This window comes from Sciurus vulgaris (assembly GCF_902686455.1).
Source record: "Sciurus vulgaris genome assembly, chromosome: 5".
Taxonomy (NCBI): domain Eukaryota; kingdom Metazoa; phylum Chordata; class Mammalia; order Rodentia; family Sciuridae; genus Sciurus; species Sciurus vulgaris.
The window spans coordinates 94,651,460-94,666,361 of NC_136465.1; positions in this window are offsets into that span (position 1 = coordinate 94,651,460).

Below are 14,902 nucleotides of genomic sequence, written 5' to 3' on the forward strand. Positions count from 1 at the left end.
TTCTAGCTCTTGGTGGGCATGTCTCCTGGGCCCCAAACAGGGTCCTCTAAAACTCAGAGCCCAGCACTGGGGCCCAGTTGCCTGGCCTAAGAGCACATTCATTTTAATGTACCTTTCAACACGTCTTACTTTCTGCTTATTTCTGTACATCTTGAGTCTTACCACACTAAAAATGTTCTAAGAATGAGATCAGTGTCTAATTCATGTTTTATCCCTTGTAAGGCCTAGCAGTGCCCATTGCAAGGTTCAATAAATATTGGATAGTAAATTAAATAATTACTAATGTAGAATTTTTAATGTTAAAATATTTGTATTACCTCTGATGATGACAGGAGTAGATGCTGTGAACATTATTTAACCAAATAGCAGAGTCTCCGGTGCTGAGACCAGGTGTCATTTCAGCAAAAACTCCAGTCATCATGCCTTAAAATCTATGTGAAGAGGCAATAAATAGAGCAGAGAGTAATATTTGAAATGTTTACTCCCAAAGGATTGACTATATTAAAAAGTTTCCAGTAAAAAGTTCTTCTATCAGAGATGTTTTCAGGGTAATTTATAATCAGTGTTCACTTGAATATTCTTAGATCAATACTAGAAGTGAAAGGGTTTGAAAGCTATTATCTGTCAAATGAGTGTTTCATGAATTGCTTTCCTCTCTTCCTTCCCTTGTAATGAATATAATTTTTAAAAGGTAACTGGTTTATTGAGCAGTCTGCTTCATGAAATACAAATAAAATACATATTTTTAAAGTCATCCTATTACAACAATGCTCTATTAAATCTACATGTTGTATTCCTTAATAATATGTCAAGGAGAGCCCTTGGATTTAAAATATTTTCAATTATTAAAATACATGCTTAGGCCTGGGGTTGTAGCTCAGCAGTACAGCGCTTGCCTAACACATGTGAGGCACTAAGTTCGATCCTCAGCACCACATAAAAATAGAGAAATAAAGGTACTGTGTCCATCTACAACTAAAATTAATCTTAAAAATACATGCTCAGCCAGGTGTGGTGGCGCACATCAGTAATCCCAGCTATGCAGGAGGATCGAAAGTTTGAGGTCAGTCTCAGCAACTTAGTGACACCCTCAGCAACTTAGCAAGACACTGTCTCTAAATAAAACGGACTAGGGATGTAGCTCAGTGGTACAGAACCCCTGAGTCCAATCCCCAGTACTACCAATAAATAAATAAATGAAAATACATGCTCTTGCACACATTCACATTCACATGCAGGTATACACACATACTCAAACACACATGAGAGAGCACATCCCATTCAAACATTGGTCTCATCTCCTCCAACCCTCTTCAGATCAATGAGTCAGTCACAAGGAAAGGAAGTGTCTGTCTGCCTTTTACTTCTGTCCATAGGTCATCATTTGTGCTCCTTGGGTGTTGGGATGGGAAGATAGAATCAAGATGAAAAGAGTAAGCATGTCACTCTGAACTGGATATGTGATTTCAGTCTTCCTGCTGATCATCTGGCCAGCCCTGACTGTTTGCAGAGTACTTCTTGTCAGGTAGGTATCAAATATCTCTGTTGGACTCTGAATGACCTCTGCTGTGCACAGGTTTTTGGAGTGGATGAGCTGGCCCCACCCATCCACTTCTTCCTCTACCCTCTCAGTTCTACCCCTGATAGTAGGCCCCACAGGCAGACCACCCTTCCAAATGTAGTTCAAGTAGATCTGGCTTCCCTTTGTAGGAAACTTGGCCATAATCTTAGTCATAATAATGCAACCTGTACCCAGGACCCTTGTCTACAAAGTCCCCATGCTTGATTTGATGTTTGTTTTGCTGGCACCATTCTGAAATTCTCAATTTTTAAAAAGACACTCTGCATTTTCATTTTGCACTGGACCCTGCAACTTATATAGCCAGTCCTGGATTCAGGAATCCTTACCACAACAGTGAGCAGCCTGCCTGCTCCATACATCTCCCTCATGAATCTTTCTCTCTCTTGCCAATTCCTTTTTTTCCATCTCAGTCATATCAACAAGTCTGACATATCAAGTCACTTCTAATTAGGATAATTAACATCAGAATTCTCCCCTTGTAGTGCTACCACCCTCCAAGTTTCTTTCAAAATGTCCTCATGGGAACAAATGATCAGAAATGGACAACTCAAGCTGAGGATAGACTCTCAGTTCAATCCTTAGAACCACACACACAAAAAAAGAAAAGACAACTGCCAATTCACAATAATCAATTTGTATTCGCCATGATGAGTTCTTATGAATATAGATTAGTCATTATAGTCACTGAAACTGTGAACTAAGAAATGTGTCCTTAGACTTCTGGAACCAAACTGAAAGAAGGGTAGATAGTACAGGAGAGAATATCATAACCATCATCAGCCACTGTTATCTCAACACTCCTGTGAGGTAGGTCCCTTGGTCGCCACCCCTATATCCACTCACATACCTTTGCCCAATCAAGTAACAGCCTGAATGGGGTTAACACCCAATTCCAAGCAAGCAGTTCTTCTCAAGATCTAGTATACATTAATAAGACCCATCTGAAGAGCTTGTTAAAATACAAATCCCTGAGTCCCATCCCTGAGATTCTGATGTAGCAGGACTCGGGTGGGATTTAGCATCACTTCTGAGGGAGGGGTTGTATGTGGGCAGGAGCTGAGGGAGACGGGGTTCAAGTAAACCTTGGCTAGAGAGGAGGACTTGTTTTTCACCATTTTTATTTTGAAATAACCTCAAAATTATGGAAAAATGTTAACAAAAAGAATACATAGCTTTGCTCCCAATACAGCAATTTTAATAATTTGCCACATTTTATAACTCTTTTTCTATAGACACAATTTATTTTCAGAACAATTTTGAGTGCAGGTGGCATACATTGTGTCTGTTTACCTTTTAATACTACATGAATACAATACCTAAAAACAACAATAGTCTGATATATCAACTATCAAGTTCAGGACATTTAGCATGGATATAAATTTTTACCTAATCTTCTGTCCAAACTCCAATGTTGTCTATTATCCCAGTAGTGACCTTCTATAGCATTTGCCCCCACGAACAGAATCCTACCCAGGATCATATATAGCATTTAGTTTACATTACTCATTAATATCTTTTAATCTGTAACAATTCCTCAGCTGTACTTTGTCTTTAATGGCATTGACATTTTAAAAAATATGGGCTATTTATTTTTATTTTTTTATTTTTGGTTGTCAATGGACCTTCATTTTATTCATTTATTTATATGTGGCACTGAGGATCAAACCCAGTGCCTCACACATACTAGGCAAGTACTCTACCACTGAGCCACAACCCAAGCCCCCAAATATGGGCTATTTATTTATAGGCTATTTCTCAATAGGGTTTGTGTTGTATGTCTTCACAATTAGATTAGGTTGAGCTGGGGATGTAACTTAGCTGTACAGCACTTGCTTCGCATGTGCAAGGCCATAGGTTCAATTCCCAGCACCACAAAAAAAAAATAACAACAAAATTTTTAGGTTAGGAATTTCCAGCCGGAATAGTACACGAGAGACAATGTGTTCTTCAGGTACCCTGATATCAGGGACATCTGCCCCTCATTGAGGATGTTAGTTTCGATCACTGTCAGGATGTTGTTCAGTGCACAGTAGTTTAAAAATAATCCCAAACCAGATCTCTTATAAAGAAGTGGTTCTGAACAATCTCTTAAACTGAAAAAAAAATTCTGGAAATGAAGGCTAATCTCAAAGCAGCAGAAAGTCTGATTTTCCTGCCAAAAAGGCTGTCCAAATCATCTCCTAATCCTTAACCTTTTCCAAAGCCAGAGTTTGACATCAGCCTGCTCTGCTTTCATACCTGCATGGAGGAAATACCAGGCTTTCCCAGTGGTGCCTTTGAAGTTTTTCTCATTAGAGCAGATGTGGGAGTGGAACGTCCCCACCACCGTGTGTGCACCCCACACTAGTATTTCTCTCCACTGGAGCGTGGGCAGGGAGGCACTCAACCCTTTTTTTTTTTTTTTTTTTTTGAGACAGGGTCTTGCTAGGTTGCCCAGGCTGGCCTTGAACTCTTGATCATCTTTCCTCAGCCTCCTGAGTAGCTGGGACTACAGGCATGCATCACCACACCTGGCTTGGAAGAAGGATTTTTTTTTTTTTTTTTTTTTTTGGAAGAAGGATTTTTAAGCATTGTACCATGGTGTTCAAACATTTCCTTTCAAAATTTGCATATTGGTCTTACTATATCTACATGTCTTTGCTGACACTCCTTATTTTAGCATCTGTGATGTTTTCTTTCAGTGGAACAAAATAGCTGAGAAAAACAATTTAGGAGGAAAGATTATTTTATTTTATTTTTAATTTTGTAAGTTATTTTAAATTTTCTTTTTTTCATCTTTTTTTATTAATTTTTTTATTTTTACAGACTGCATTTTGATTCATTGTACACAAATGGGGTACAATTTTCATTTCTATGGTTGTACACAATGTAGATTCACATCATTCATGTAATCATACATATACATAAGATAATACTGTCTGTTTCATTCTACTAGCTCAGTTCATAGAGTGCTTGCCTGTCAAGCACAAGGCCCTGGGTTCAATCCCCAGCACAACACAGGGGGGAAAAAAAAAAAAGGAAAAGAAAAGATTTATTCTGGCTCACAGTTTTAGAGCTTTCAGTTCATGGATGGACTGCTCCAAGGCAGAAACGTCATGGTAGAAGGAAAGAAAGATCATGACAGAAGGAAGTTGCTTGCCTCATAGCAGCCACAAAAGCAAAAAGAGAGAAAGAGAGAAGGGGAGGAAGGAGCCAGGGACAAGAAACTTTCCCAGTGACCTGTTTTCTCCAGTTAGGCCCTACCTCCTACAGTTTCTACCTCCTCCCAATAATGCCATCAGCTGAGAAACCACCAAAGTGTTAATCCACTCATGAGATCAGAGATCTTCTTATGGTTTAGATATGAAGTATCCCCCCAAAAGCTTATGTCTGAGACAATGCAAGAATATTCAACAGTGAAATGATTATATTATGAGGTATAGCCTAGTAAGTGGATTAATTCACTGATATAGATTAACTGGACAGTAACTGTAGGCAGGTAGGGTGTGGCTAGACAAGGTAGGTCATTGAGGATGTGCTTTAGGGGTTTCTATTTTGCTCCTGTGAGCGGAACTCTGTTTCCTGATTGCCATGTCCTTAACTGCTTTCCTCCTTCACACCCTTCCACCATAATGTTCTGCCTCACCACAAGCCCAGAGTTATGGAGTCAGCAAACCATGGACTGAACCTCTGAAACTATGAGCCAAAATAAACTTTTCCTCCTGTAAGTTGTTCTTGTCAGGTCTTTTGGTCACAGCAATGAAAATCTGACTAAAACAGACCTCATGATCTAATCGCTTCCCAAGCCCCACTTCAGAACACTGCCACACTGGGGACCACACCTTCAACGTACTTTTGGGGATTTTTCAGATCCAAACCATGCAACATACAGCATCCTATTAAAATATTCTTCCAACCTATTTGATAGGGCCACAGCTCCTAGAAACATTTACACTATTTGCAACTGAATCACTCAGGATTTTTTTTGACCCTGGCATCACAGTTCTATAAAAGCTTGAAAATGAAAAAGAGAAGAAATATGATTAGTATTATGAGCTAGCCAGACACAGTAGCACATGCCTGTAATCCCAGTGACTCAGGAGTTTGAGACAGAGGATCTCAAGTTCAAGGCCAGCCTCAGCTACTTAGGAAGACCCCCAGCAATTTAGTAAGACCCTGTTCCAAAACAAAAAAACAATAAAAATACAAATTTTAAAAGAGAGTTAGGGTCTGGGGATATAGCTCAGTTGGTAGAGTGCTTGCCTCACATGCACAAGGCCTGGGTTCAATCCCCAGCACCACAAAAAAAAAAAAAAAATATATATATATATATATATATATATATATATATATAAAATAAAATAAATAAATTTACAAAGAGTTAATACAATATCAAGTAATCAGTTTTAGGAATTATGATCAATTAAAAGTGAGGTTCACCAAAATTTTGAAGAAGGAATAAAATTGTCCAATCCTGATAACATAAAGGAATGGAAAGTTTTAAGAAAAAATACATGGATATGTCAATATGCCTACTTCAATTTGTAATGATTCTTCCCCAAATATAATTCCATGATACCAGGCAGATTCCAGGATAAGTACTTTCCAATAATTTAAAAGAATCTGTAACAGTATACTATAGTAGTTAAGGACACATGCACCTTGTAGACCTGGTTTCAGTCACTAATTCATTGATTTATTCTTTACCAATCTTCATGCAAATACTTAACCTCTGGGGCCTCATTTTCCTTCTCTAAAATCATGATAATGGTACCTGTCTCTCATGGTTCTTGTGAGGTTTAAATTAGAAAATACATTTAAAGGGCTTGGCATGGTGCTGCCTAGCACTAGGTGCTCAATAAATGTTAGCTATTATTATGATTACCATTATCTGAAAGAAAAGCAATATTGAAGGTCATAAGACCAAGTATAAGAGATATTGCAACCAGTGCAAGAAGACACTAGTGACAGCCAGCCACAACTGTCTCCAGACACTGATTCAATGACTCTCCAATTTACACATCAATGCCTTCCACAAACAGTAGTAAATGCTTGATAGCTATTGAAATTTAAATTCTTTCAGAGACATTTTAATTTTCTTACTGTGTGTAAAAAAAAAAAACAAAAAAACATCATTTTTTAAAGCAGGCAAATTTCAGACCTAACAGGGGAAAATAAATTTTGAGATTAAAAAAAAAAAGTGGCTAAATTTCCAGTCCAGTGCTGCAAAACCACCCACAAATGTCACATGAGAACTCTGCCTTCTACGAGCTGACAGTTTTTATCTCTTCACAGAAGAGAGCAGATAAAACCCACCGAGAAAACTGCCACCAACACCGGAGAACACTGTCGTGTGTATGGTTCCATGAATGCTAATGGGAAGATGTAACACAGACCTTTGACTACCCTTCGCCTCTCACAGACTTTGATGCCCACAATAAAGGTTACTTGGGCAGTTAAGGGTCTAAAATCCAAATTAAAAGAGATTTTGCAAAGTGTGGTCCCATTTCCACTATCCCTTGGGATTTCTGTACTGCTCTTAAAATCTTGCTTCAGGAATTTCAACCCTCTCTTAATAAGTGGAAAGAGACTGCTCACCAATTGGTAAATGTCAGTAGGAATGAAAAGTTCAACAGCAAGTTTCCATAGAGGAGAAGGATGAGTAACTTATACATCAGTATAAGTAAGTTATACATCAGTAACTTTCCTGTTTGATCCTCTGAGTACTCTGCATACATTAACTAACAATTCCAATGAAATAATTGCTATTATTAACTTCATTTTACAAATGAATGAACACACTTAGAAAAATTAAGGAACCTTCCCAAGATCACCCAAGTAGTAAGATAAGGGAGGAAAGAGAAAGTAGCACCATAACTCAGAAAAGGGCAAAAACAGGGAGGATAAATTCAGGAAGAAATTTCTGAAGTCTCTCACCCCCTTTCCTCAAAATTTAACTAGGTTTCCTCCCATTTGCATAAATGGTTTGAACTGAAGAACTATGGGTCTACTCTTGTGCATTATTTCAGGTATGTGCATCCATATTAGCCAACTGAATCATAAGTTTATTTAAGGCAACAAATCTATTATACACTCCCCTTCCATCTTCTGTTGCACTTTGCTGCTGAGATAATTAGCCCAGGAAATGTTCCTGGATCCCAGTCATAATATCCACTTTAAACTGTGCTTGAGGCAAATGCTCAGTACATGCATCTGATGGGCTTTTCTACCCCTTCAAATCATTTGGAAGCAGATGGACCATGATCACTGAAAGCCAAGTAAGTATCTAAAGGATTGAGAAGAGCAAGTGGCATGTGATTATTTAAAGGATAAACACATTTTAAAAACACCAGAGGTGAGAACTTCAGAGAGCCCAGAAGCTGGGTCTCCTGAGGGATGTTTTTGGGAACAAGACCTTCACCTAACCAATCTTGGGGCCAATGCCCAGAGATGGAGGAAGCTGTTTTGTACCAGTTATTTGTCCCCATCAGCACAGAGTCACAGACTATAGGGCTGATTACTTATAAGAACTCAATATATGCCCTTCAGTTGATGAATGGATAAAGAAACTGTGGCATATATATATACAATGGAATATTACTCCGCCATGAGGAATGACAAAATTATGGCATTTGCAGACAAATGGATGAAATTGGAGGATATCATGCTAAGTGAGATAAGCCAATCTCAAAAAAACTAAAGGACGAATGATCTCGCTGATAAGCAGATGAGGACATATAAGGGGGGGGGGGTAGGAGGGGTTAGTGTTAGGGTTAGGGTTAGGTTTAGGGTTAGGGATAAGGAGGGTGGTAAGAATGGAGGAAGAAAGGAATGTATAGAGAGAAAAGAGGGGTGGGAGGGGAGGTGAGAAGGGAAAAAAATAACAGAATGAATCAAACAACATTGCCCTATGTAAATTTATGATTTTTAATTAAAATTAAAAAAAAAAAGTTGAGCCAATGACAGCATCCTGCTCTTGAACCTCCAGAACTGAGTGTTAAATAAACTTCTTTTCTTTATAAAGTAAAAAAATAAAAAATAAAAAATAAAAAAATAAAAAAGAACTCAATATATGATAAAGGAAGCATCAAAAATCAGTGCGGGGCTGGGGTTGTGACTCAGTGCTAGAGCGCTCACCTAGCATGCATGAGGCCTTGGGTTTGATCCTCAGTACCACATAAAAATAAAATAAAGGTATTCTGTCCACCTACAACTAAAGTAAAATACTTAAAAAAAAAAAATCAATGGGAAGTGCTGGAGTTGTAGCTCAGTGGTAGAGCACTTGCCTAGCATGTGTGAGGCACTGAGTTCAATTCTTAGCACTGCATGTAAATAAATAAAAATAAAGGTCCATTGACAACTAAAATATATATATAAAAAATCAATGGGAAAAATCTAATATTGTTCAAGAAATGGTGTTGAAATTATTATTTACTTATTTGAAGAATGTGAGTTTTAACTGTTTTAGAATATCACATATCTTAAAATAAAATGAATTCAGATGAGTGTATTAAACCATTTAATATAAGAAATGAATATACACCCAGACAGGTATGATGGTGCACACATGTAATCCCAGCAACTCAGGAGACTGAGTCAGAAAAATCACAAGTTCAAGGCCAGCCTCAGTAACTTAGTGAGAGCCTGCTCATAATAAAATTAAAAGGGGCTGGAGATGTAGCTCAGAGGTGGAGTGGTAGAGCATCCCAAATCCCCAATACTAGAAAGCATCTACACACACACACACACACACATACACACTCTCCAAAGGAAAGGGAATTGGATACTCCACATCCTATCACATCCCCATCACATGGTATGAACAAAGAATTTCTTAGCAATACATACGTATTAAAATAGAAATATAAGGCAAAATATCAAGTAAGTTTTATGTCAAAGTGCTAACAAACAAAATTGAAAGGGAAACAACAAAATAATAGAACTATTTGCAATAAATTTTGTGGGCAAAATGTTGATGATAGGCAAAAAAGTAAAAATAATATATTTCTCAGGTTAGCAAAAATTCTTTAAAATTATCACAACCAAGGCTGATAATCAAACAACTAATCTCTAATGCAACCATTTGTTAATGGAAATATGGAAGATATCCTAAGGAAATAATCATATACATGAAAAATACTTTATTTATTATTATGTTTATCATATTAATAATAATAATAATAATAGTAAACATTAGAAAAAATAAGTACTAAACATTAGCAGATTATGGATGTATACTGTAGTATCTGACATGGATCGTAGCCAATGATTCTTATTAAGAATATATAACATTAGGCTGTTGATATAGCTCAGTGGTTAGAGCACTTGCCTAGTATGCTTGAGGCCCTAGGTTTGATCTCCAGCACTGCAAGTTAGAGAGAAAGAAAGAAAAAAGAAAGAGTAATAATTCATAAGATTTCTTCTATGATGACTTAAAAAGCAAGATTAATGTTCTACATTAAGTATAGACATTGCAATGTAGGGGGACAGCAACATGTAAGAAAAGATGTGTGATAAAACTATGGATTATTTTGCTAAAGGGCTGGGGTTGTGGCTCAGTGGTTGAGCACTTACCTAGCATGTATGAAGCACTGAGTTCAAGTCTCAGCACTGCATATAAATAAAATGAATAAAGGGTAGACCCATCAACAACTAAAAATATTTTTTAAATTAAAAAATATATATACATATAGGAATAAATGACTTTTTTTTTTTTTTGAGTGGTGCTGGGAATTGAACCTGGGGTTTTGCATATGCTAGGCATGACATTTGTTTTTAAGGAAAAAAAAATTATTTCAAGCAAAGTCTAGGAATGGCAGTAGAGAGCAGACAGAGTAGTAGGAGGACTGGTCAGCTCCAGCTGGACAGAAAATGTGATGGGAAGCTATTGGTGTTTCAATTGATCTTTTCCTATCAATGCATATTTTAGAAAATGTTTATCGCCTTCTTTATAGTGAATCATAAGCAGAGCACATAGAGCTCCAGGGCATTCCAGTAACTTATTTTTGCTGGGCCAGTATCTCCTGGCATATTTCAAGACATCTCAGTGGAAAAAAAGTGTACGTGGAAATTCAAGAAGCTCATAGAATTTGAATCCACCCTTCTTGGCAGAAGCAGAGTTAAGACTGGAATGCAGTTCTCCATGACAACCTTATCAGTGTTTGGGGTCTGCTTATTTCTGGGGACCATGTTCCAGGAAAGTGTTGTAACTGAGCTTGTTACCATTTTTCCCTTAGTTACGGGCATTAGGATTTGGACTCATTCACCAGCACAATCTCTGCTTATCAAAGTGGAGCAGGTATTGTATTGAATCAGCCTAGCAATGAATGACACAGAAATACTGACAGAGATAAAATGCTAAACTCTTTTCCATAGGAAATTTTACAATTAGCCAAATTAGCTCCCCAAACTCTCCCAAATCGCCCTTCCATCTACCCTTCAGTATGTTGTAGGACTTGTTTAAATCTAATCTGGTATTGTTCCTATTCAAATAGATTTATACTAGAGATTTCACAAATTTCCTTCAAGTAGCATATTTCTCGCAACTGCTTCTCACGGACTTTCATTTCTCTGAAAGGATAGACACCTGCCTCAGATGTCACTTCCTACTCCTGTTTGTCTGTAAACTAAGATAACAGGACTCCAGATTTTGAATACATGCTCACTTCCTTGTAGACTCTTTAAGAGTGTGCTTTGTACCCTAGAATTTCTGAAAGAATGTGTGTGGAACTATGGGGTCAGCAGATGGTGGTAGATTAGGAAAACTTGCAAATAGCACCTGTTCTATTTTCTTCTGAGAAGCATGCTGTTTCCCCATAAGCCACAGTTCCTCCATTCCCACATCCCTTGAAATATTGCCTCCTCCAGACATTTGGTAATTGCTTCTATCTCTGATGTTAAAAATTCTTGAGGGCTGGGGGCTGTAGCTCAGTGGTAGAGCACTTTCCTAGCACCTATGAGGCACTGGGTTCAATCCTCAGCACCACATAAAAAAAATAATTAAATAAATGTATAAAAAAAGGAATTCTTGATATACACCATTTCCCTGACACACAGTGTATACATATCCATGTAAAGTTCTACCATATTGGTTTTTTGGCTATATTACAAATCTATATTAACTTTACTTTGTAGTCTTAGACCTTAAAATCATTTTTTAAAATTTATTAGTATTTTCTTCCACTAATATCTAACTGATTTTTTTCCTTTACCAAAATTCTTATTGTTACCCTCTTCTTGAACAAAGGATGGGACTATGCAGAGATCTCGTTCTCTCCACCCTCTACCCTTCAGCCCGGCCACAAAACTTCCTGTCAGTCCAAACTGCATGGGCAAAGGGCACTCACTACTCACGATAATTTCTAGTATGGCTTTCAGTCTCTTGCCTTAGATGCTTTCATGTTGTTCTACTTCTAAACAGCCACTCATTTCTGCCTCAAAACTGGTAGAAGTATCAGATTAATTTTTTTCCCAAACTGAGTCTTTTTTTTTTTTTTTCCACCTGTGACTGAGTCAATTTGAAGACAGTTAGGCACAGGATTTGGAAACAAAACTAATTGCTTTGTCATCTGTCAGACAGCATTCTTACAAAGCAAGCAAAGATAAACCATTTTAAATGCTTTAAAATGTAATCATCCATTCAAAGTTAATAGGACAGACTGGCAGTCATGTTACCCATTCAGGAAATACTGACTGAGCACCTACTGTGTGGCCAAATACTCTGCTAAGTGGTACTTAGACAAGAGCAAACTCTTTCTGCCTGCGAGGAGTTTAGCCTAACTATGCCCTACACCACCCCATTTTTGTAGCTATGCCTTTGAATATATCATGAATTATGTAGTCTAGTTGTATCTTGTTTGAAGATTGAGTTCTGAAATCAGAATTAAAGCAAAATGGAAGTTTTTAGAACCTTCTTTTCAAAAGTATAGTTGTATTAAAACAGAGAAGAGTCCATGAAAAACTTTTTTCTTACACCCTTTTCAGGAGCTGCACCCTAGTGAAAGGGAGACATATAGGCTAAAAGTACAAATGGGGGCACTATCTAGATGTTCAGCCTCTGGTGAGCCCCCCTTGGCCACATCACAACATGGCAAAGTGGAAAAGTATATGGCCCAGGTGCAGAAAAGGCCAAGTACATGGGGTAGGTAGACTTACCGTATGTCAACTGGCTTGTATCCTGAGAGACCAGCGTTAGCCCCTACTGAGGGCAATCCCCAGTGACCTACTAATCTTCCACTAGGCCCCACCCCTTAAAGGCTTCACCTTTTCAGCATCACCACACTAGAGACCAAGCCTCAGTACATAACCTTGGGGAGACATACCAAATCCAAAGCACAGCTCTTGTATTTTTAAGGTAATTGATAATTATAGAGACTATCAAGGACAGAAAATGCAAACTTGGGTGGTTTGTATTATAATTGAGAAATGTCAAATATTTCCACATTAAAAAATATTAAACTAACTACTAGCTCAATTAAGCAGATAAATGAAAGTTTCAGCATTTCTATAAACTGTATTTTCTACTTATAAAAGCTGGACATTCCTTATTGTTTATATTATTTACCCCAAAATACTCTTTTTTTTCTGTGTGTATAAAGTTTTAATTATTGAATATTATTTTGATCATAGCGCTTATAAGCATAATGAAACAAATGTGTCTTATGGCTTCTAAAAAAGACAAAATTATGAATTTTTTAAAAGTTATATAAACCTAAAACAAATATTAATTTTGATCAAATCTGTAGTATATTTGGGGTCACATCACAATTGTAAAAATTGCAATTGAGGGTCCATTGGTCATTGGTCTTATATCTTTTTAAAATTAGTATATGCTAATGTGTGTATAAAGACATACTTGCAAATTTAAAGCAAAGCAAGAAATGGCAGTAATTATTAAATCAGCAAACATCACATAACATCAACTACCTATTATTCATTGGCAATTTTCAGGTAACCAGGTCTGCACTTTATTGAATGCCAGGAAGGAAAAAATATCCATATCACAAACACTCCTCAATAACATGGTCTGAATATAAGAGATTTAACTCACTAAATATTAATATTAAATATAGATTCTCTTAACACAATTTTCTTGGCCTAACCTAACACTGTACCAGTAGGTACAGTGAATAAAGAGGGAAATCCTGGCATGATAGCTCTGAAAACAAGGGAGGATATCAATAAATGCAAACAAAATTGTGGTGTATATAATTAAATTGCTAGCATTTTTTCTTTAGTGACATTTCTGAGAAAATAAAGATAAATTGCATTTTCTTATTTACTATCAATCTCCCAATTTTAACTGAAACATACCCAATAGTTTCCAGCTTCATACTTAGCTTATCAGCATTTGGACTTTTCCTCATTATTCTGAATTAACAGAGGAATTTTTCTAATTGGACTTTATTAGCAGAAAATGCATCTGTTCTCTATGTGGTACAATTTGAAATCTTATGTTATTAAATTTTATATAATCTAAAGAAAATTATATATATTTATGACAAATTTGTAGAGATCAAATCTGCATTCTTGGCTCATATTCTTCAATATTGCCATTAACCTTAAAATGAAAGATTTTTTTATCATTCTATAACATTTCACTATTCCAAATGAGCAGCAAATTCCCCATCAGTTTGTTCAATGTAATTTATACCCAGATGCATTATGGGACTAGAGGCAGTACCTAGTTCATGAATCAATGCTCATGAACTTTGTATTACTAGATCCTATTTTTAGATAAGACTGAATCAAGGACTGGGGTTGTGGCTCAGTGGTAGAGCACTTGCCTGACATGTGTGAGGCACTGGGTTTGATTCTCAGCACCACATAAAAAAATAAGTAAATAAAATAAAGTTCCATTAGCAACTAAAAAAAAATTTTTTAAGTATTGAATCAACAGAATAAATTATCTTTCATATCCATAAGATATCAAATGATTGACTATATGTGTAATTTTCAGTTAATATATTTAATTTAGATTTTATGGGTGAAGAAATTAAAACATTTCATTCTGTGGATGTTTCTCTTGATGTTTACCAACAATGCTCAGTGAGGTGGAAAATTGAAGCAATTCTCTGGATGATTCATGCTATAATAAAATAGCCAAATTCTTGAGTTTAAGCTTAGGTACCTGGTTTATTTCTACTTTGTATTTTGTTTTCCTTTGATTTTGCAAACAGAACACTCCCAGACTGGATAACATCTCTACACCTAGATGAATATCACTTTTTTTCCAGATTTACAAATGAAAAAAAAAAAAAAAAAAAAACTAAGGACCGAATAAATTAAGTGACTCATCCACAAATCAGGAATTAAATCATAACCTCCCCCATTCTCTTCTCC